General features: G+C 44.3%; 1 protein-coding gene across 5 annotated transcripts in view; it reads right to left on the reverse strand.

Moving 5' to 3' along the window:
* The window catches only part of LOC125463525 (testis-expressed protein 2), a 238,930-nt gene that overhangs the window by 189,121 nt on the left and 28,755 nt on the right, over window positions 1-21,054 (reverse strand). Inside the window, exon 1 of one of the 5 annotated variants that reach the window (XM_059653615.1) lies at window positions 4,500-4,585. The exons of the other annotated variants lie outside the window; for them this stretch is intronic. The gene's annotated coding sequence lies outside the window, so the exon portion shown is untranslated. Of the gene's footprint in view, window positions 1-4,499; window positions 4,586-21,054 lie in introns of those variants that run through there. 5 annotated transcript variants of the gene reach the window in all.

A 21,054-nucleotide genomic window follows, 5' to 3' on the forward strand; every position in this document is an offset into this window, starting at 1 on the left:
TGGCACTGACCCACATGATATTCTGTCCACCACCACTGTCGTAATTTAGTTATATTTCTTGGCAGTCTTCTGGTCCTCCTCACAGCTTAACTCTGACTTAGTTTTGCATTGTAAATAAACATATTTTTCTTGATCTCTTCATCTGCATCATTAAGATAGATTATAAATAGCAATCCAGCACTCCGGCACTTGCAAAAGCCCACCAGTAAGCCTGTCAAAAATGTTGCATTTACTTATGCTGTTTGTTTTCTCTCTATGAACCAATCTGTTTTGTATGCTAACATAATTGCCACATTCATGATCATTTTTTGGATTAAAGGAAATATTATTAACACAGATGGAGAACACTTTGATCACACTTATTACACAGTGCTGGTCATAATCTTCATCTGTACAATGTGGTCTCTATAGGCCGGAAAGCAAATGCCTATTAATAAATTTTTTTAAGTTAAAATATTTAAATATTATTTAATATTTGGTTTGGCCAATTAAAAATCAAGTCCAAATGTCAAGCATAAATCAACTAATCATGCAAACCATATAAATGTATAACAGCAGATGATGTGGCTGTCTTTTGTGGCACAATGATTGTGTCCCTCCCTTTGAGCTAGAAGGTCTGTGTTCAAGCACCTCCTGTTCCAGAGGTGTATAATAATGTTCCGTATAGGTTGTTTCAAAAGAAAATCTATAACAGTTGATTAACTGTGTAATGGATTTAGCTAGGGTCTAATTCAGCTGAAATTACTACAGGGTATGGCAGAACAGTTATACTCAAAGACAAAAAAAGTTTTTGCAACATGAATGCAATGCTCACAATGTGAATTCTGAAGCCAGGTCAACAGGAACATTAAAAAAGAGAAATGGATAAACACGAGAGGAAACTATTAAAATGATTCAATCAAAAAGACTGAGAATTGAATTACAGTGGATAAAGAGCTAACAAAAGCACAATGGATTAGAAGCAATGCTAAAAATTTTAATTCTACCATCAGAAAAGGTCTTGGTCTCTTAGACCTTCAAAGCAACTTTATTACTACATCAACAGCTGTGTTCTAAGGAAACACCTATTTGCACATGGATGTATTCAAAAGCTTGAAAGAAAGTGAAAAATCCATGATTAAATGACATGATTGAAAGGACACCAAAAGAAACAGAGTTATTGTTCTGTTACACTTTTCAAGCCCACCGGATGTTCCAAAGTACTTTCCAGCCAAATTAAGCATTTTTTAAATGTACGATTACTGTAACATGAAACATGGCAGCAAATTCACACATTGCAAACTCCCACAAACAGCAAAGCTATAACGAATAAATAATCTGATTTGTAATGCTGATCATAATGGCCTAGGCATCAGGAATAAGTCTCCTGTTCTTCTTTAAACTACATCTACTTGATCAGGCATATTCACCCTTAGACATAATGTCTCATGCAAAAAAAATGACTCCACACATCCTGAATCTCTTCACTTCGTCATCCCTACGCCCTGCCATGTCACTAGCCTGGCCACCCATTCCAGTCTGCATCATTAAGATAGATTATAAATAGCAATCCAGCACTCCGGCACTTGCAAAACCCCACCAGTAAGCCTGTCAAAAATGTTGCATTTAGGACCTTCCTCATTTCTGCACCACAGAGTCGACATAGACTGATTTGCTTAAATCCTGGTATGTGACTTGAATTCTCAACCTTCTGGCTAAAAGAGGTAATGAACCATTGCTGACAGATACCTAATACAAACCATAAGAGTTCAATAACATTCAAAAGTATTTGCATTTCTACTGGCTAATGGTGAAAACCTTGATTAGCCTTTATTACTCACACCTTAATTGTGATTTAATAGAATATTGGTAAAAATAATAAATGTATTACACAATGTGCATTAAAAAGCACACTGAATAAGTTCCATCATTCAAAATGCCCTTTTGCAACATATCAGGTAAGAGAACATTGATAATGTTTGCTCAATTTTTAAATTTTAATATGCTTTCTTAACAAAGGGCTAGACAGAAACAAGTAACAAATTGGAATTATGCTCCACACGCTTCAACATTTACAACTGTTCATTACTTAGAGAACACAACTAGAATTCCCAGTGGAATGTACTGCATTGTAATTTGCACGATTATGGACTTTACACAAAAGTGTTAAATACATAAAGCAGTGAGGGAAAGTGAACCCATGTGTATGTGTGACAGTATGACTGACGGGCGAGTGGGGAAGACCAATCCAGAGGCATAAGCGTGCAGGCAAATAGCGATCGACTGGAATGGGTGGCCAGGCTAGTGACATGGCAGGGCGTAGGGATGACGAAGTGAAGAGATTCAGCAACCCGGGCAGCTGGAGAGGTGGTGCTTGGGTGGGTGGCAATCCAGTGATCTGGGCAGTTGGGGAGTCTAGTGGTTGATGTGAAAAATGACCAAGTCACCCAGGCTGTGAGATGCAGAGTTGGCGGCAGACGGGTCCAGTGACCCAGACAAGGTATGCATCAATGTGTCTGTCCAGCAACCCAGGAAGCAGGGGTGATGGGCAAGGTATCCAGTGACCTGGGCAGCCGGAAGGAGGTTATCAAGTGACCCAGGCATCTCAGTTTTCCAGCAACCCAGTGATGTTTGCTCTGTTAATCCAGGCAGGGAGGCAATCCAGCAAGCTGGGGGGCGAGGGGATCCAGCAAAATGGACGGATAGCTGGAGCGGTGGGGAAGGAATCCAGGGACCTGGGTCACTTAAGGGTCCAAGACTCTGGGGGGGGGGGTGAGGGGATTCAGAAAACTGGGTCATGAGATGAAGCTTTAGCCAGTGACCAAGGTGGGAGGTGGGGTCATTCCAGTGAGGTGCCAGGGGAGTGAAGATGGTGGGATTGAGTGTCCTGGGTGGTAGGAGGGATCCAGCAACCAGGGTGGAGAGGGAGGGTTCCACAGACCAAGGCAGTGCCATGAAGTGTGGGCCATCAATCCAGGCAGTGATGGGAATCTAATGAAAGTTATCAGTTATCAGTGACCTGGGCATCAGGGTGTCCAACAATCCAGGTGGCAAGATGATTCAGGGAGCTAGGTTGTGAGGTGAAATTAAGTGTTATCTGGTTAGCCACACAGTGAGATGAAGCATGAGGAAATGACCTGGCAGTGAGGCGATTCAGCGATCAGGACAGCAGAGGGGATACAACAACCTGGACAGACAGGAAGGGAGTATCCAGTGATTTGGACATTTGGGAGTCCAGGGATGGAGGTGGTGAGGGGATCCAGAAACCAGAGTGGAGAGATGAAGGGTGGGCCAGTGGCCCAGGTGGTGGGGGAGGGAACCAGCAACCCAGGTGAACTGGAAGGGACAGATCCAGTGACCTGGGCAACAGGGGATCCAGGGAACCAGGTGAGGTGAAGGGTGGTCAGTGACCTGTATCGAGTAGGGATCCAACGACCTGGGAGCAGGGATCCATGATCCCAGTAGCAAGGTGGTCCAGTAGACCTAGGCAGCCAGGATGGGGGGGGGTGGGTAGGTATCTTGGTCTTGGGTAGTGATCAGGTGGCTGGAGAATGCAATCTTGGGGTTAAGGATATTCTCATGACCCAGGCTGAGAGATGAAGAGTGGGCCTGTTATCCAGGTAGCTGTGAAGTCCAGCGACCTGGACAACTTGATGGGATTTTCCAAGGATCAAGGCAGTGAGAGCTCAGAGCTCTGATGAAGGGTCTCGTCCCGAAACGTCAGCTTTTGTGCTCCTGAGATGTTGCTTGGCCTGCTGTGTTCAGCCAGCTCCACACTTTGTTACCTTAGACAGGAAATGTGATCTGGTTAACCAAGCAATTAGATGAAGGGTGGGGTGGGATGGTGATCTGGCAGCAGTGTGATCCAGTGACCCAGGCAGTGAAGTGAAGGGTGGGATGATGACTTGGGCAGTGAGGGGCTCCAGTGGTCCAGGGGCATATCCTGTGTGGCGAGTATCCAGGAACGAAGCGACCTGGTAGCCCGAGAAAAGCAATCCAGTGACCCAGGAGGGTGGGGGTGAGAAGGCTGGGGGGAGGGGTAAGTGTCCAGTTAGCTAGGGGGCCAGGGCTGAGGAAGGGGTGGTCTGCAGGATCCAGGCAGTGGGGGGCGGACGGGGTATGTCCACGGACTAAGGCTGTGAGGATATCCATGGATCCAAATGGTAAGGGGATACAGGGGCGTGGGCGGTGAAGCAAAGGGTGATCCGCTGATCCGGGTGGTGGGGTGACCCTGGCAGTGGGTAACCGGGTGATCCAGTGACTGGGTTGTATGTTTTCGCGCACGCGTCAGGGGCTGGGTAACGCGTCATTAGTGACAGCTCCGGGGACTGGGAGCAGCGGTGGCAGTTTGCCTTCAGTCGGGCCTGGAGGCGGAGCAAGGGCATTAAGCTCTGGTGGACGGTCCGCCCTCACTGCGGGATTCAGTCACGGCCGTATGGGGGAAGGGGGGGGACAAAGGGAAGGCCTGAACAGGGTGAGTGGTTTTCTTGTGCCACACGGAGGGAAGGCTCTCTCCTTACCCCAGTACTCTCATGGCAGTAGCTGAAACCGCACCAACCGCCGCCCGGCGCTCGCGCCACTGCCTGTTGACGCCTGCGAAGCGACAGCGCATGTGCAAGCTGCTCATCTAGCCCCGCCCACTTGCTTCCAGGGCCGACTCAACCAATCGATTGGATTATCCCATCGAACCATAACGAATGGGAAATACACCTACGTCCGTGACACCACCCATGCACTCCACCTCCTCCAGGACTTCCAATTCCCTGGCCCCCAACACCTCATTTTCACCATGGACGTCCAGTCCCTGTACACCTGTATTCCACATGCAGATGGCCTCAAGGCCCTCTGCTTCTCCCTGTCCCACAGGCACGACCAGTCCCCCTCCACCGACACCCTCATCCGCCTAGCCGAACTCGTCCTCACCCTCAACAACTTCTCTTTCGCTTCCTCCCACTTCCTACAGACAAAGGGGGTGGCCACGGGCACATGCATAGGCTCCAGCTATGCCTGCCTCTTTGTAGGTTACGTGGAACAGTCCCTCTTCCGCACCAACACAGGCCCCAAACCCCACCTCTTCCTCCGTTACATTGATGACTGTATCGGCGCTGCCTCTTGCTCCCCAGAGGAGCTCGAACAGTTCATCCACTTCACCAACACGTTCCACCCCAACCTTCAGTTCACCTGGGCCATCTCCAGCACATCCCTCACCTTCCTGGACCTCTCAGTCTCCATCTCAGGCAACCAGCTTGTAACTGATGTCCATTTCAAGCCCACCGACTCCCACAGCTACCTAGAATACCTCCCACCCACCCTCCTGCAAAAATTCCATCCCCTATTCCCAATTCCTCCACCTCCGCCGCATCTGCTCCCACGATGAGGCATTCCACTCCCGCACATCCCAGATGTCCAAGTTCTTCAAGGACCGCAACTTTCCCCCCCACAGTGGTCGAGAACGCCCTTGACCGCGTCTCCCGCATTTCCCACAACACATCCCTCACACCCCGGCCCACACCATAACCGCCCAAAGAGGATCCCCCTCGTTCTCACACACCACCCCACCAACCTCCGGATACAACACATCATCCTCTGACACTTCCGCCATCTACAATCCGACCCCACCACCCAAGACATTTTTCCATCCCCACCCCTGTCTGCTTTCCGGAGAGACCACTCTCTCCGTCACTCCCTTGTTCGCTCCACACTGCCCTCCAACCCCACCACACCCGGCACCTTCCCCTGCAACCGCAGGAAATGCTACACTTGCCCCCACACCTCCTCCCTCACCCCTATCCCAGGCCCCAAGATGACTTTCCATATTTAGCAGAGGTTCACCTGCACATCTGCCAATGTGGTATACTGCATCCATTGTACCCGGTGTGGCTTTCTCTACATTGGGGTAACCAAGCGGAGGCTTGGGGACCACTTTGCAGAACACCTCCACTCGGTTCGCAATAAACAACTGCACCTCCCAGTCGCAAACCATTTCCACTCCCCCTCCCATTCTTTAGATGATACGTCCATCATGGGCCTCCTGCAGTGCCACAATGATGCCACCCGAAGGTTGCAGGAACAGCAACTCATATTCCGCCTGGGAACCCTGCAGCCCAATGGTATCAATGTGGACTTCACCAGCTTCAAAATCTCCCCTTCCCCCACCGCATCCCAAAACCAGCCCAGTTCGTCCCCTCCCCACTGCACCACACAACCAGCCCAGCTCTTCCCCTCCACCCACTGCATCCCAAAACCAGTCCAACCTGTCTCTGCCTCCCTAACCTGTTCTTCCTCTCACCCATCCCTTCCTCCCACCCCAAGCCGCACCTCCATCTCCTACCTACTAACTTCATCCCACCTCCTTGACCTGTCCGTCTTCCCTGGACTGACCTATCCCCTCCCTACCTCCCCACTTATACTCTCCTCTCCACCTATCTTCTTTTCTCTCCATCTTCGGTCCACCTCCCCCTCTCTCCCTATTTATTCCAGAACCCTCACCTCATCCCCCTCTCTGATGAAGGGTCTAGGCCCAAAACGTCAGCTTTTGTGCTCCTGAGATGCTGCTGGGCCTGCTGTGTTCATCCAGCCTCATATTTTATTATCTTGGATTCTCCAGCATCTGCAGTTCCCATTATCACATTTCTCAGTGCTGCTGGCTGTCACGTAGTTAATCAACAGATAATGTGTGCAAGTACATATTATCTGTAATTATAATTAAACGGACTTATGATAGTGACATACTGATTCAAATATTATAAATATCTGAATCATTCATATCCATGCTGTTATGTATTTCTCAATTATTGATTGTTATGAAGTTGTAATATTCATTGTTTGGGTAAATCAGCATGTAAAAGTAAAAATAACATTCACGCCAGACAATGACCATTTCTGACAAGAGGGAGAATCTAACCATCATCTCTTGACATTCACACAGAAAACCTCGCTATCAGCATCCTCACAGGGTGACCACTGACTGGAAACTGAATTAACCCTGTATATAAGATGGCTACAGGTTTGGGTCAGAGACTGGGAATACTGCAACTCTCTTCCTCTATCCCCAAACCTGTGCACCAGCCATAAGGCATGAGTCAGGAAGTGAGGAATACACTCCAATTATCTGGATGAGTGCGGGTCTGACAGAAACAGACCCTTCGCCCAACTCGTCCATGCCAATCAGGTTTCCTGAACTAGTCCCATTTGTCTACATTTAGCCCATATCCCTCTGAACCTTTCCCATCTATGTACCTATCTAAACATCTTTTAAATGCTGTAATTGTACCCACTTCCGTCACTACCCAAGGCAATTTATTCCATGTGAAAAAGTAGCTCCTTAAGTCTTTTTAAAATCTTTCCCCTCTTACATTAAGCGTATGTACTCTGGTTTTGTACTCCCCTACCCTGGGGAAAGTTCTTGGCTATTCATCACATCTGTGCACCACATGATTTTATAAATCTCAATAAGCTCACCCCTCAACTGCCCACACTCTGGGGAATATGGTTCCAGCCTATTCGGCCTCTCCTTTTCACTCAAACCTTCCAGGCTAGATAACATCCTTGTAAATTCTCTTTGCACCGTTTTCAGTTTAATACCATCTTCATAGAAGGGAAACCAGAATTGTACACAGTACTCAAACTGTGGCCTAACCAATGTCCTGTACGGCTGTAACATGAATCCCATCTCCCATCCTCAATGCTCTGATCAACGAAGGCAAGCATGCCAAGTGTCTTCTTCACCACCCTGTCTACCTGTGACACAATTTTCAAGGAACTAAAATACCTGCACCCCAAAGCTTCTCTGTTTAACAAAACTACCCCGGGCCCAACGATGAACTATGGAAATCCTGCCTTAGCTTGTCTGATCAAAATAAAAGATTTGCACCATCTGAATTAAACTCCATTTGTCATTGTTCACTATACCACCAATTTTGCTGTCATCTACAAACTTTCCAACTATGCTGTAAGGTTTTGGAGTAGGTTTGTAGGCCGGATTGCGGAACAACAAACCAGCTCGGAGAGCCAACCAACCACAACAATTTCCAACCATGCCTCCTATATTCTCATTCAAACTGTTTATATAAAGAATGGATAACAGTGCACCTAGCATTGATCCTTGCAGCACAATGCTGGTCACAGGCTTCCAGCCTTAAAAACAACCTTCTACAACTACCCTCTGTCTCCTCTATCATTAAATCAATTTGGTATTTAGTTGGCTAGCTCTCCCTGGATCCCATATGACCTAACCTTACTAATCAGTTTATCATGCAGATCCTTGTTGAAGGCCTTGCTAAAGTCAATGTAGGCAACGTTTACCGCTCTGCCCTCATCAATTGCCTTGGTCACCTCTTCAAAAAACACAATCAAATTCGTGAGACACGATTTCCCATACACAAAACCATGCTGAATATCTCTAAACAGTCTTTGCCTTTCCTGTCGCTCAACTTCTTCCTTAATTCCCAGTGTTCTGGGATATATTTGATCAGGTCTCAGGGATTTACCTACCTTTACATGTTTTAAGACCTCAACACCTCCAGCACCTGCTCTTCTGTAATGTGGATTCATTTCTGATGAAAGGTCTAGGCCCAAAACGTCAGCTTTCCTGCTCCTCTGATGCTGTTGGCCTGGTGTGTTCATCCAGCTCCACACCTTGTTATCTCGGATTCTCCAGCATCTGCAGTTCCTATTATCTCGTTTCAAGACATCACTATTTATTTCCCAGAATTCCCTAGTTTCCATGTCTTCCTCCACAGTAAATACTACCAAGAAATTTTCCTTTAGGATCTCACCCATCTCCTCTGGCTCCACACATAGATGACCTAATTGATCTTTAGGGGCCTTATTCTCTATTTAGTTATGTTTTTGGCCTTAATGTACTCATAGAATCTCTTTAGATTCTCCTTTACCTTATCTGCCAAAGTTATCTCACGTCCCCTTTTTGCCATCCTGAATCGCCTCTTAAGTATTCGCCTACACCCCTGATACTCCTCAAGGCATTCACTTGATTCCAGCTGCCTATACCTGACGTACTCCACATGCATTTTCTTAAACACATCCTCAATATCTCTAGTCATCCATTTGTTCCCTATTCCTGCCACCCTTGCCCTTCACATTAACAGGAACATGTTATCCCTGAAATCTTGTTATCTTCCTTTTGAAAGCCTCCCACCTGCCAGACATGACTTTACCTGCAACCAGCCTGTCCCAATCTACTTTTGAAAGTCTTTGCCTAATACATCAAAATTAGTCTTGCTCTAATTTAACTTGCAGACCAGACCTGTCCTTTTCTATAACTACTTTTAACCTTTAAAAGAATTATGGTCAAGGGTCCCAAAATGCTCCCCCATTAACTCCTCAGTTTCTTGCCCTGCCTTATTTCCCAAAAAGTGGTTGTCTTTTGCCCTTTCTCTAGTAGGGCCATCTACATACTAATTGAGAAATTTTTCCAGAACACATTGAACAAACTCCTCCCCTTAACACCAGGGCAGCCCCAGTCCGTGTTTGGAAGTTAAAATCAATAACTTTTACAACCTTATTTTTCTTAAGCTATCTGTGATCTCCCTACATAGTTGCTCTTCAATTTTCCACTGACTGTTGGGGGCCTATAGTACAGTCCAGAAAGTGATCACCCCCCTGCTTATTTCTCAGTTCCACCCATATAGATTCACTGGACAATTTCTCAGGAATATCCTTTCTAGGTACTGCTGTGATTAGATTAGATTAAATTAGATTCCCTACAGTATGGAAACAGGCCCTTTGGCCCAACAAGTCCACACCGCCTCTGACCCGTTCCCCAATAACCCACACAATCCTGAACACCACAGGCAATTTAGCATGGCCAATCCACCTATCTTGCACATCTTTGGACTGTGGGAGGAAACCGGAGCACCCGGAGGAAACCCACACAGACACAGGGAGAATGTGCAAACTCCATACAGACAGTTACCCGAGGCTGGAATCGAACCTGGGTCCCTAGGTGCTGTGAGGCTGAAGTACTAACCACTGAGCCACCGTGCCGTGATGTTTACCCTAATCAAAAAAGCCACTCCACCTCCTCTCTCGCCTCCCCTTCAATCGTTCCTGTAGCATCTGTACCCCGGAACTTTGAGCTGCTAGTCCTGTACCTCCCTCAGCTGTGTTTCTGGCTTGACAAAGCTTTCCAAGCTTGATATCATCTTGGATGATTCAACCCGACTGATTGACACCACAGCAACAATCACACACTCCCCTCAACACTGACACTCAGTAGCAGCAGTGTGTACCATCTACAAGACACACTGCAGAAATTCACTAAGGCTCCTTACACAGCACCTTCTCAGCTAACTTGTGAATTTCCAACCACAATCGATTAAGCAAATAAGTGACAGGATAATTCACTTTTCCAGGCCCCTGTAACTAACAAACTTGTCAAAGAATTCCACCATTGAACCAGGGCACTCAACTCAACTAGTCTGAGCTGGTGTTTATAATCCACACAAGTGCTACTTATAGTGAAAGTAAAGCAGAAAGTGCTGTTGAAACTTAGTGCCAATGGCAGCATCTGAAGAGAAAGAAAGTTAATCTTTCAAGTTCAATGACTGATTTTTCTTCAGGACTGAAGATTGGTGGGGATGTATTTTATTTTTAGTGCACCTGCTTTGTGAAAACAGTCTTTATCTAATCTATTATTTGTATCAACAAGTCAATCAAAGGTGATATTAACAAACAGAGATCTGAAATTACATTAAAAAAATGCAATTTGTTTGAAGCATAAAGTTTGAAAGCTTGTAAATTGTAGGAGGAAGGTGAAATAACTCCACAGAGGCCCACATCCTGTCCCCAAGTCACCCTTTATTTACACTTGTATAGTACTTGACAATAGGCCAGCCTCCTCAGAGCCAGCTCTCAGGGTGAACAGAACCTCTATGACTCCTGTTTGTATCTGTCAGCCAGGGCTCCCTGATTGGACCAGGTTAACAGCCCTAATCAGGGAATTCATTTTCCACCTGGCTGACTTTATTATAGTCACTACATCTTTTCCCTTCTAACTTCAGGGATGTAGGCTTGTTCTTTATTGAGTAGCCTCTCTGATGTCATTTTCGTACTGGGTCTCATTCCTGAGTGAGCCACTGATGCAGCTGGCACGTACTGGACTGTGGCCCACCTCTTGCACCCAGAGCATCTCAGAAGAAATTCATCCTTTTCCTCAGGCAGTAATGGTGTTGAGATTGAGACATCCACTGTTTCCATTCTCAGACTCTGTGGTTGAGGACAGGACTAGTAACTTAAATGTTAGACAGAGAAGGAAAGCCCATGGGTTCCAACAGCTTTTCCAGTTGTTCTGAGGGGCTGGGTATGTTTTGCTCCTGCGCTTTTTGCCAGTTTGTGGCTTTCATGTGGTCCATATGCTTGATCAGGACTGCCTCACCTACCCGAACTTTGTACGTCTCAGGACTCTTTTGCTGTCTCAAGTCTGCATACCAACAATTTGCCAGCACAGATCCTGAAGAAAATATTAACCATTTGGCTGAGGCTTGGCTTTGTTTTGGGGTTTTGCTGTGAACTGACCTAGAGTCCCTCTGTTTAGCATATGTCCTGAGTGAGACTATGCAATTGCCTTCACTTAAGTGATGTCACCCAAGCTCCATCAGCTGTGAGGATATCCACTTCCATTGTCATACTTTGTAACTTAAACGGTCTGCTTGCCACATTTTCTGATGACGAAGCTGGTCAAAGTGTCTGTTTGAGGTCCAGTTGGGCTTCAGCTACTGGGCACCTGCATGGCTACATCATTAATCCCACATACCACATGGTCTCTCCGTATCTCATTAAAGGTTAAACCAAAGTCACATGCCTCTGTCTTAACCCTGTCAAAAATCCCAAAACAGTTTCCCTTCATTCTCAAACCAGTGAGTAAAACTGATAGCATCTCAGAATTAGAAAAAGCTTGGGGTCATAATATTCCTTAACCAAATCCATCAATTCTTGAAAGGTTTTTATATCTAGTGCCTCAGGAAAAGTTAGGCTCCTAATAATGGAAAAGAACTGTGGCTACACATGTTGTCTGGAGAATTACTCATTGCTTTTCATCTGCTTCAATGTCATTTGCCCAGAAAAAAAATAACACATTCTTTCAACATACTGGGCCCAGTCTTCAACAGCAGTATTGAATGAGTCAATCTTCCTGAAAAATGGTTAGTGCTGCTGTCTCATGGTGCCAAGGCCAAAAGTTCAATTCCATCCTCAGCCAACTGTCTATACAGAGTTTGCACACTCTCCTCGTGTCTGTGTGGGTTTCCTCTGGGTGCTCCTGTTACCTCCCACAGTCCAAAGATGTGCAGTTTAGGTTGATTGGCCATGCTAAATTGCCCATAGTTCCAGGGATGTGGATAAGGTGGATTAGTTATGGGATATGCAGGGTTATAGGGATAAGGTAGAGGGGTGGGACTGGGTGGGATGCTCTTCAGAGGGTCAATCTAGACTTGATGAGCCAAATGGCCTGCTTCCAGACTATTGGGATTCTATGGCAATGGCATGATGTCAGAAATACTTACCCCAAATTAAAGATGACTGTTGCAAGGAAACTAGACACTGGTTCAGCTTCCTCAGAGCCAGCTCTCAGATTGAGCAGACACTCCTGTTTATATCTGTCAGCCAAGGTTTTATTGGACCAGGTTAACAACCCCAATCAGGGAACACATATTCTATGAGGTCCACCTGGCTGACTCACCATAATCAATACAGAAGAGGTGATAGCTGAAGGTAGAGTTCTTTCACTGGATCATTTCTCCTTGGGAAAAGTTGTGCATTGGTAATCAATTATATCTTACTGTTTGTTTGTCACAGAATAGTGTGGATACAGTTATATGAAAGCAAAATGCTACAGATGCTGGAAATCTGAAACAAACATAGAAAATGCTGGAGAAACTGACAGTATCTGTGGAGAGAGAAACAGAGTTAATGTTTCAATCCAATATGAAACTGTGATTTACAGATGCACAGAGAAACAGACTTCTGCTCTTAAGTCATACTGGACTCAAAGCATTTACTCTGTTTCTCTCTCCACATATGCTGTCAGACCTGCTGAGTTTCTCCAGCATTACCTGTGTTTGAACACAGATACCTATTTACAGAAAGGAGCAAATATTTAATCTGGCAGTGACACACTTTGTTCTTTACCAGTTACCTATTGTGACATGATATTCATTGACCAGTAACTATCAACTTTCATGTAACATGTCATTATTTCTGGTTGTATAAATTTATGGTCTTGTTCCTAAACATCCATCCAGTATTTGTGTTTCAAAATATATCAGTGGATTCTTAATGAATGCTTTATCTGACAGCAAACTTTGTACTTTGTCTTGCTAGAGATATGAGTATTCATGCAGTTTAGCGGCAATTTTTACCAAAAAAAATCACTGTTTTGTTTGTACACCCAAACTCTATGAGGAAATGTTACAATCAATCTCAAGCTGGCAGCCTGCCAGCAATGATGTCATCATTTCAATGTTTTGCATGAAGGCACAATGACAGTCTTGATGGAAGATTTGGTATTGCAGGCTGAATTTCTCCAGCACTCTTTCACATTTACCATTTGTTCAGAATACTCAATATATATTTTCATGAATAATATATTTGCCGCTGCAAACATTAAACACAATAGTTAAAAATTAACTGATTCTGAACCTTATGCTATGCTCAGCAAAAAGAACAACAATGCCTTGGAATAACGTTTTTTTCAGAAATAACATTAGCTTCCTATTTTTCATAATGGACACATGAAGGGCTGCTAATAAATCAGTACATTATTCCACAAACATCAAATGATATTTGTTCTCTAGATCTGAGCAGCTGAATTATTGCTTCTAATTTTAAAATGTGAGGATATCAAAACAGAACCATCACCGTTATCTGTCGTTTTAGATATTTCACAGGTAGAAGATAGTAGCTGATAGATATACAGTTCTTCAATTCAAGAGAACAAACAATATTTCTCTCGGAGTGTTTATAGTATAATGTTCACTGGAGGTCCCATTGGAACAGCTCAGGACTGACTTCACTTTCAGTTTCTCCTCCCTCTGGAAATGTATAGTCTCTGCCAGCCTCTACCCACATGACAGAGTCAGATTTGGAATCGTCTCACAATTGAAAATAATGAAAATTAATCTTGAGTAATGAGCTCTCAAGCACCTAGCCACTGGTGCAGTTTAACAGCCATAAAATAAAATAAACATACAAACGCAACAACAGAGTAAATCATTTAGTGAAACTGGAGTGGGCCATTCGACCCATAAGGCTATTTTATAACTCAAATTCATTTGCTCAACCTTGTTTCATATTCTTTGATACCCATTACCTAACAAAAATCCATCACTCTCAATCCTAAAGTTTTCAAACAATCCACCGCCTTATGTGGGGAGAGAGTTTAACATTTCCATGATCCTTAATGGAAAAAAGCCTTTCCTGATTTCATTCAAAATGGTCTGCCTCTAATTTTAAGGTTGTATCCCTTATTCTGGATTTACCCAAGAAGGCAAATTACTTTTGTGTAACTGCTTTGCCAAATCATTTGAAATACCTCAAATATATCATTGCTCAACCATCCATACTCAAGGGAATACAGGGTAAGTTTATACAAACTGACAACTACCCTGCTGCTATGCCAAAAGAAAATCTGGAAAGTCGAGGTCATAGTCCATAGAGGGAACAGCTTTTGAAACCTCCACTTAAAAACAACATAATTGCTTCAAGCAACCAATCAAGAGATAATGGGAACTGCAGATGCTGGAGATTCCAAGATAACAAAGTGTGAGGCTGGATGAACACAGCAGGCCAAGCAGCATCTCAGACATACCTTCCGATTCATGTTGAAATCTTGATGTTAAAGACTTGTTTGAATATTGACATTCCAGATATCTTTCTGTGGTTTCTGTTATTTCCTTCATGTAGCCATAACCCCTGGCTCATTGTAATGTGATTTCTTTCCCACATCTGTAATTGCACTTGCTTCAGCTAACAGGCCCTGACCACATCCCATCCCCCACAACCACCTCAGGCAAGAAGGTGACAAGTTTCTCAATCTTAAACTTATACCAAGTGATGCTTTGCTTTAATCTACTCATACAGTATTGTACAAAAGTATCTCAAACTACAAGCAGAAAATGCCAACTAACACTCAACATTTGGAGACACTCGGCATTTCAGGTCTGATACCTCATAAATTATTGCTTCTCCTTTCTTCTCTTTCTGCCCAGTGACTGAAGTTGAAAATTCAGTACAAGAACAGATCACAAAACCACACTCATCAACCAGCTGAATGACCATTTACAGCGGTGCGTGGATGAGACATAGCAGCACATTAATGGATTTATGTGGAGAATGTTGCAACACATTGGAGCTGCACCAGAATTCCACATTAGTGATGTCACAATGGAAATGCAAATGGTTGGTAGGGAGGACAAATCTATCAAAATCTGGAATTAAGATGAAATAAAATGTGACAGCAGACAGGACTGTTCCTGCTGAGTTCGTATTTCTTCACTCACTGAGAGCCTTTAGTACTATTTTCACAGTGATGAAAAATGGATTTAGACAGTATCAATATGACAGATTGGTTCAGAGAATATGTTCCTAATCTGATTCCAGGAGCATGTTAGTGACAAGCAAAGTGAAGGCTTCCTCTAGAGAAGGGGTGTGACAACATACATTTGTGTGTATGCAGTATAACTTTAGGCCAGTGCAAAACCATGAGTTGAGTCTATACGGTGTCAGCACTTGGGGATATTTTATCATTTTCAATATTGGCATTGTTAGGTGAAGGCTAACTTTTCTATTAAGCTTTCCTAGCTTAGTAGAAATACTTAAAGGAAAAGAAATTACAGAACTATGAGATACAGTGGAGGAATGATATAACTTGGATAGCACATATTGACATCTACAGGTCCAGAAGACCTTACGTAAGAAACAGGAGCAGGAGCAGGCCATCTGGCCCCTTGTGCCTGTTCCACTATTCAATGATCTTTTCATGGACTCAGCTCCTCTTACCCAACCAATCACCATAACTCTTAATTCCTTTACTGTTCAAAAATCGACCTATCTTTGCCTTAAAAATATTCAATAAGGTAGCCTCAATTGCTTCACTGGGCAGGGAATTCCACAGATTCACAATGCTTTAGGTGAATTTCTTCCTCAACTCAGTCCTAAATCTGCTCCCCTTTATTTGAGGCTCTGCCCCCTAGTTCTAGTTTCACCTGCAACCTTCCTGCTTCTTTCATATCTATTCTCTTCATAATTTTATATGTTTCTATAAGATCCCCTATATTCTTCTAAATTCCAATGAGTATAGTCCCAGTCCCTCTCAATCCAGAATAAACTTAGTGAACTTCCTCTGTATCCTCCCCAGTGTCAGTACATCCTTTCTCAAATAAGGAGACCAAAAACTGTACACAGTATCTTGGTATTTGACCTCAGAGTGACCCAAATTACTGCACCATCCGAGTAAATTGTCCATATGTATAGGACAGCCAGATGGATCAGGGACTGACGAATGTTATTGGGCTGAATGGAGGTGAACCCATAACAAAAATAAAGTATTTGTTTGCGAGGCATGTTGAAACATTTTTAAATCAGTAGAAGAATTAAATGTCAAATCCACTTGCTAACCAAAATGTAAACGAGATTACAGGACAACCTAATGTTTGAGCTGTTTACATATAAAAATAAGTGTGTGACTGAAAAACAAGGCAGAGCTGGGTACTTTTTTGATAGTAAGACATGCAGAGGCTTTTTATCCCAGAAGTACAGGAAGAGCAGTGAGATTTGACAGGTCAAATCTGTTTAACTGAGGAATGGACAACACTTCACACATCAACCCTTATCCTTCTGGGGCAGGGCAATTTATAACTGAGTTTCAGATCAACTTTATTCTCCACATATTTCTTACAAATGATATTGATTGAAGGTCAGGATCCTACACCCTGCATTGTTGTCATTCCTTTTTACCTTTGTTGTTCAATCAGATTCCTGAAGGTCACAAGCCAAGTCGGAGTCAGTAATGAGGAACTTCCTGCGATTGTTCCACTGCCAAATCACTGACAGCAAGCAAACAAAACAAGGAACATGGTGACATTCAAGCTCCCTTTCCCGGTGGGGCTTCCAGGAGACTCTGGTTGAACCCGCAATATCACAGAGGCAGTCACCTGTCAGGAACATTGCTGAGACAATCCCACTGCCACAAAGTCTGTGTTCAGAATTCCCACTTGGTCCCAAACAGTCAGGGTCTCAAAGTCTGCTGGAAGGTCAGACTTCTAGTCTGTGTGAAAATTAGCTGCCACTCTCCCAGCATGAGAGACTACACCTCAAAAATACATCTTCACTTTAAAATACTTTGGGAATCCTCTATGTTGTGAAGGCTACTGTATAAAAGTTAGCTCTTCTCTCTATTTTTTTTTATCTTCCCTCCTAGTTGAAGTCTTTAAAATGCTGGTACCTCCTACTCCCCCTGCTGATCATGAAAGCAGTTCACATCACACTACAAGCATCATTCTATTTCTTTACATCGCATTGCTTTTCTTTGAGAGACTGTAAGAACAACAGATGCTGGAGTCAGAGATAACAGTGTAGAGCTGGAGGAACACTGCAGACCAGGCAGCATCAGAGGAGCAGGAAAGTTGACATTTTGGATCAGGACCCTTCTTCAGAAACGGGGAAGGGAGCTTAGAAATGAATAGTGAGTGGAGGGGTGGGGCTGAGGAAGGTAGGTGGGATGATGATAGGTGAATGCAGGTAGAGAGTGGTGGGGATTGGTCAGTGAGGTGGGAGGGATGGATAAGTGGTAGAGGAGATGGACAGGTTGTGTCAGGTCAAGGAGGTGGAGATGAGATGGAGGATTGGTCAAGAGATGAGGCTGGGGGGTGGGGATATTTTGAAACTGTAAAGTCCATGTTTAGGCCATTGGGCTGTAGGCTCCCAAGGTGGAATGTGAGGCGCTGCTCCTCCAGTTTGCAGGTGGTGTTGTAGTGACACTGGAGGCAGCCCAGGATGGACACGTCACCCAAGAAGTGGGAGGGGGAGTTAAAATAGCTCTCGACTGGAAGGTATTGTCGTTTGTCGCAAAGAGAGCAGAGATACTCCTCAAGACCGTATACTCACCTATCATCATCCCACCTACATTCCCCAGCCCCACCCCTCCTCTATTTATTTCTGAGCTCCCTTCTCCCTACTCATTTCTGAAGAAGGGACCTGATCCAAAACGTCAACTTTCCTGCTCCTCTGATGGTCTGCTGTGTTCTTCCAGCTCCACACTGTGTTATCCCCACATTTCATTTCTTTGTCATTTTAAATCTCTCAACCTGAACAGTTCTTAAATCAACATATAAGCCTTGATTTTCTGCCCCAAATGCGCATGACAGGTTGGTTCTTATTGTTCATCACTTTTTGAATTCCCATTATCAGAGATGGGAAATACCCTTCCCAATCTGCACCCTGTTCAGGAGCCCATATAATGTGAATTACTCTGGTGCTGCCACCAGGGTTCCTTAAACTGAGTTTTAGATTTTATTCCCACCTTTTCTGTGACAACAAACAAAAACAGAAATTGCAGGAGAAACTCGGCAGATCTGGGAACATCTGTGGAGAAAAAACAGAGTTAACGTTTGGAGTTCAGTAATCCCTTTTCTGAAGTTTCTCCAGCAATATATATTTCTATTGTTTTAGAATTACACTACACTTCGGTCAAAGAAAAACGTAAGGACATGAGAGATTGAAGCAAAGAGGCCCTGGAAACTGCTCTGTCATTCGATAAGGTTACGGCTGACTTTCCACTTCAACGTCATGTCCTGACTTCATTATTTTCCAAATACTTTTCCATCTTCACCTTGAATAAACTCAACAACATGGCTCTCTGTGCATAGAATTACAAAAAAGAGACACAGCTCTTTTAGTAAGGAGATATTTCCTCACCTCAATCCCTGAACCCTTATCCTGAGACTATGATCCCCACAGAGAACAGTACAGACCCTTCGGCCCACGATGTTGTGCTGAACTTTAACTCTAATCCTAAGGTCTATCTAACCTCCACCTCTACCTTACAGTCTCATCCATATGCCAATCTAATAGACGCTTAAATGACCCTAATGAAACCGACTCCACTATCCTCTCCGGCAATGCATTCCACGCCCCTACCACTCCCTGAGTAAAGAACCTACCTCTAACGTCTCCCCTATATCTACCTCCACTGACTTTAAGACTATGCCCCCTTGTAATTGCTACCTCCACCCTAGGAAAATGTCTCTGGCTGTCTACTCTATCTATATCTCTGATCATTTTGTACACCTCTATCAAGTCACCTCTCATCCTTCGTCGTTATAAAGAGAAAAGCCCTAGATCTCACAACCATTCCTCTTAAGACCTTCCCTCCGTTCCAGGAAACATCCTGGTAAATCTCCTCTGCATCTTTTCCAATGCCTCCACATTTTTCCTGTAATGAGGCAACCAGAAATGGGCACAATACTCCAGATGTGGACGAACCAGGCTTTTGTAAAGCTGGAACATAACTTCACGGCTCTTGAACTCAATCCGTCTATGAATGAAAGCTAACACACCATACGCCTTCGTTACAACTCTATCCACCTGGGTGGCAGCTTTCAGGGAACTGTGAACATGAACCCCAAGATCCCTCTGCTCCTCTACACTGCCAAGAATCTTTCCATTAACCCTGTATTCTGCTTTCAAGTTTGTCCTTCCAAAATGAATCATCTCACACTTTTCAGGGTTAAACTCCATCTGCCACTTCTTAGCCCAGCTGTGCATCCTATCAATGTCCCTTTGTAACCTCTAACAGCCCTCTACACTATCCACAACTCGACCCACCTCCGTATCGTCCACAAACTTGCTAATCCACATTTCCACTCCTTCATCCAAACATTTACAAAAATCACAAATAGAAGAGGACCCAGGACAGATCCTTGTGGTACAGCACTCGTAACTGAGCACCATGTTGAATATTTTCAATCCACTACCACCCTTTGTCTTCTAAGGGTCAGCCAATTCTGAATCCAATCTGCCACATTTCCCCCTATCCTATGCCTCCTTACTTTTTGCATGAGCCTACCATGGGAAAACTTATCAAACGCCTTACTTAAATCCATGTATACCACATCCACTGCCCCACCTTCATCCACGTGTTTGGTCACCTCTTCAAAGAATTCAATACAGTTTGTGAGGCATGATCTACCCCTCACAAATCCATGCTGACTATCACGAATCAAACTGTGCCTTTCCAAGTGATCATAAATCTTATCTCTCAGAGCCCTTTCCAATAATTTGCCCACCACTGACACAAGACTAACTGGCCTGTATTTCTCGGGATTATCCCTGTTCCCTTTTTTGAACAAGGGAGTGACATTTGCCTCTCTCCAATCTTCCGGCACTATACCCGTGGACAGTGAGGATGAGAAGATCATTGCCAAAAGGCCCTGTGATCTCTTCCCATAGAATCCTTGGATAAATCCCATCAGGCCCAGGGAACTTATCTATCTTCAACTTCCTCAGAATTCCCAGCACACCTTCCTTACTGACATCGACCTCCTCTAGCTTACCAGCCTGTTTCACAATGTCCTCCTCTACAACTAGGTCCCTCTCAGTTGTGAATACCAAAGAAAAGTATTCATTAAGGACCTCTCCTATCTCTTTAGGCTCTGTGCAACAAATTCCCATTACAATCCTTGATCGGCCCTTTCTCTGGTCATTCTCTTATTCCTCACCTACATGTAAAAAGCCTTGGGATTTTCCTTGATCCTGCCTGCCAAGGTTTTCTCATGCCCCCTTATAGGTCTCCTAAGCTCTTTCTTCAGCTGCTTCCTGGATAACTTGTATCCCGCCAGAGCCTTTTCTGTTCCTCTTTTCCTAAACCTTACATAAGCATCCTTCTTCCTCTTGACCGGGCGTTCAACCTCTCTTGAGAACCAAGGCTCCCTCACTCGACCACAACTTCCCTGCCTGCTAGGGATAAACATATCGAGGACATGCAATATGCATTCCTTAAACAATCTCCACATTTCAATAATGCTCTTCCCTGACAGCATCTGTTCCCAATTTATGTTACCC

Source organism: Stegostoma tigrinum, chromosome 22 (genome assembly GCF_030684315.1).
Source record: "Stegostoma tigrinum isolate sSteTig4 chromosome 22, sSteTig4.hap1, whole genome shotgun sequence".
In the NCBI taxonomy this organism is placed as follows: Eukaryota; Metazoa; Chordata; class Chondrichthyes; order Orectolobiformes; family Stegostomatidae; genus Stegostoma; species Stegostoma tigrinum.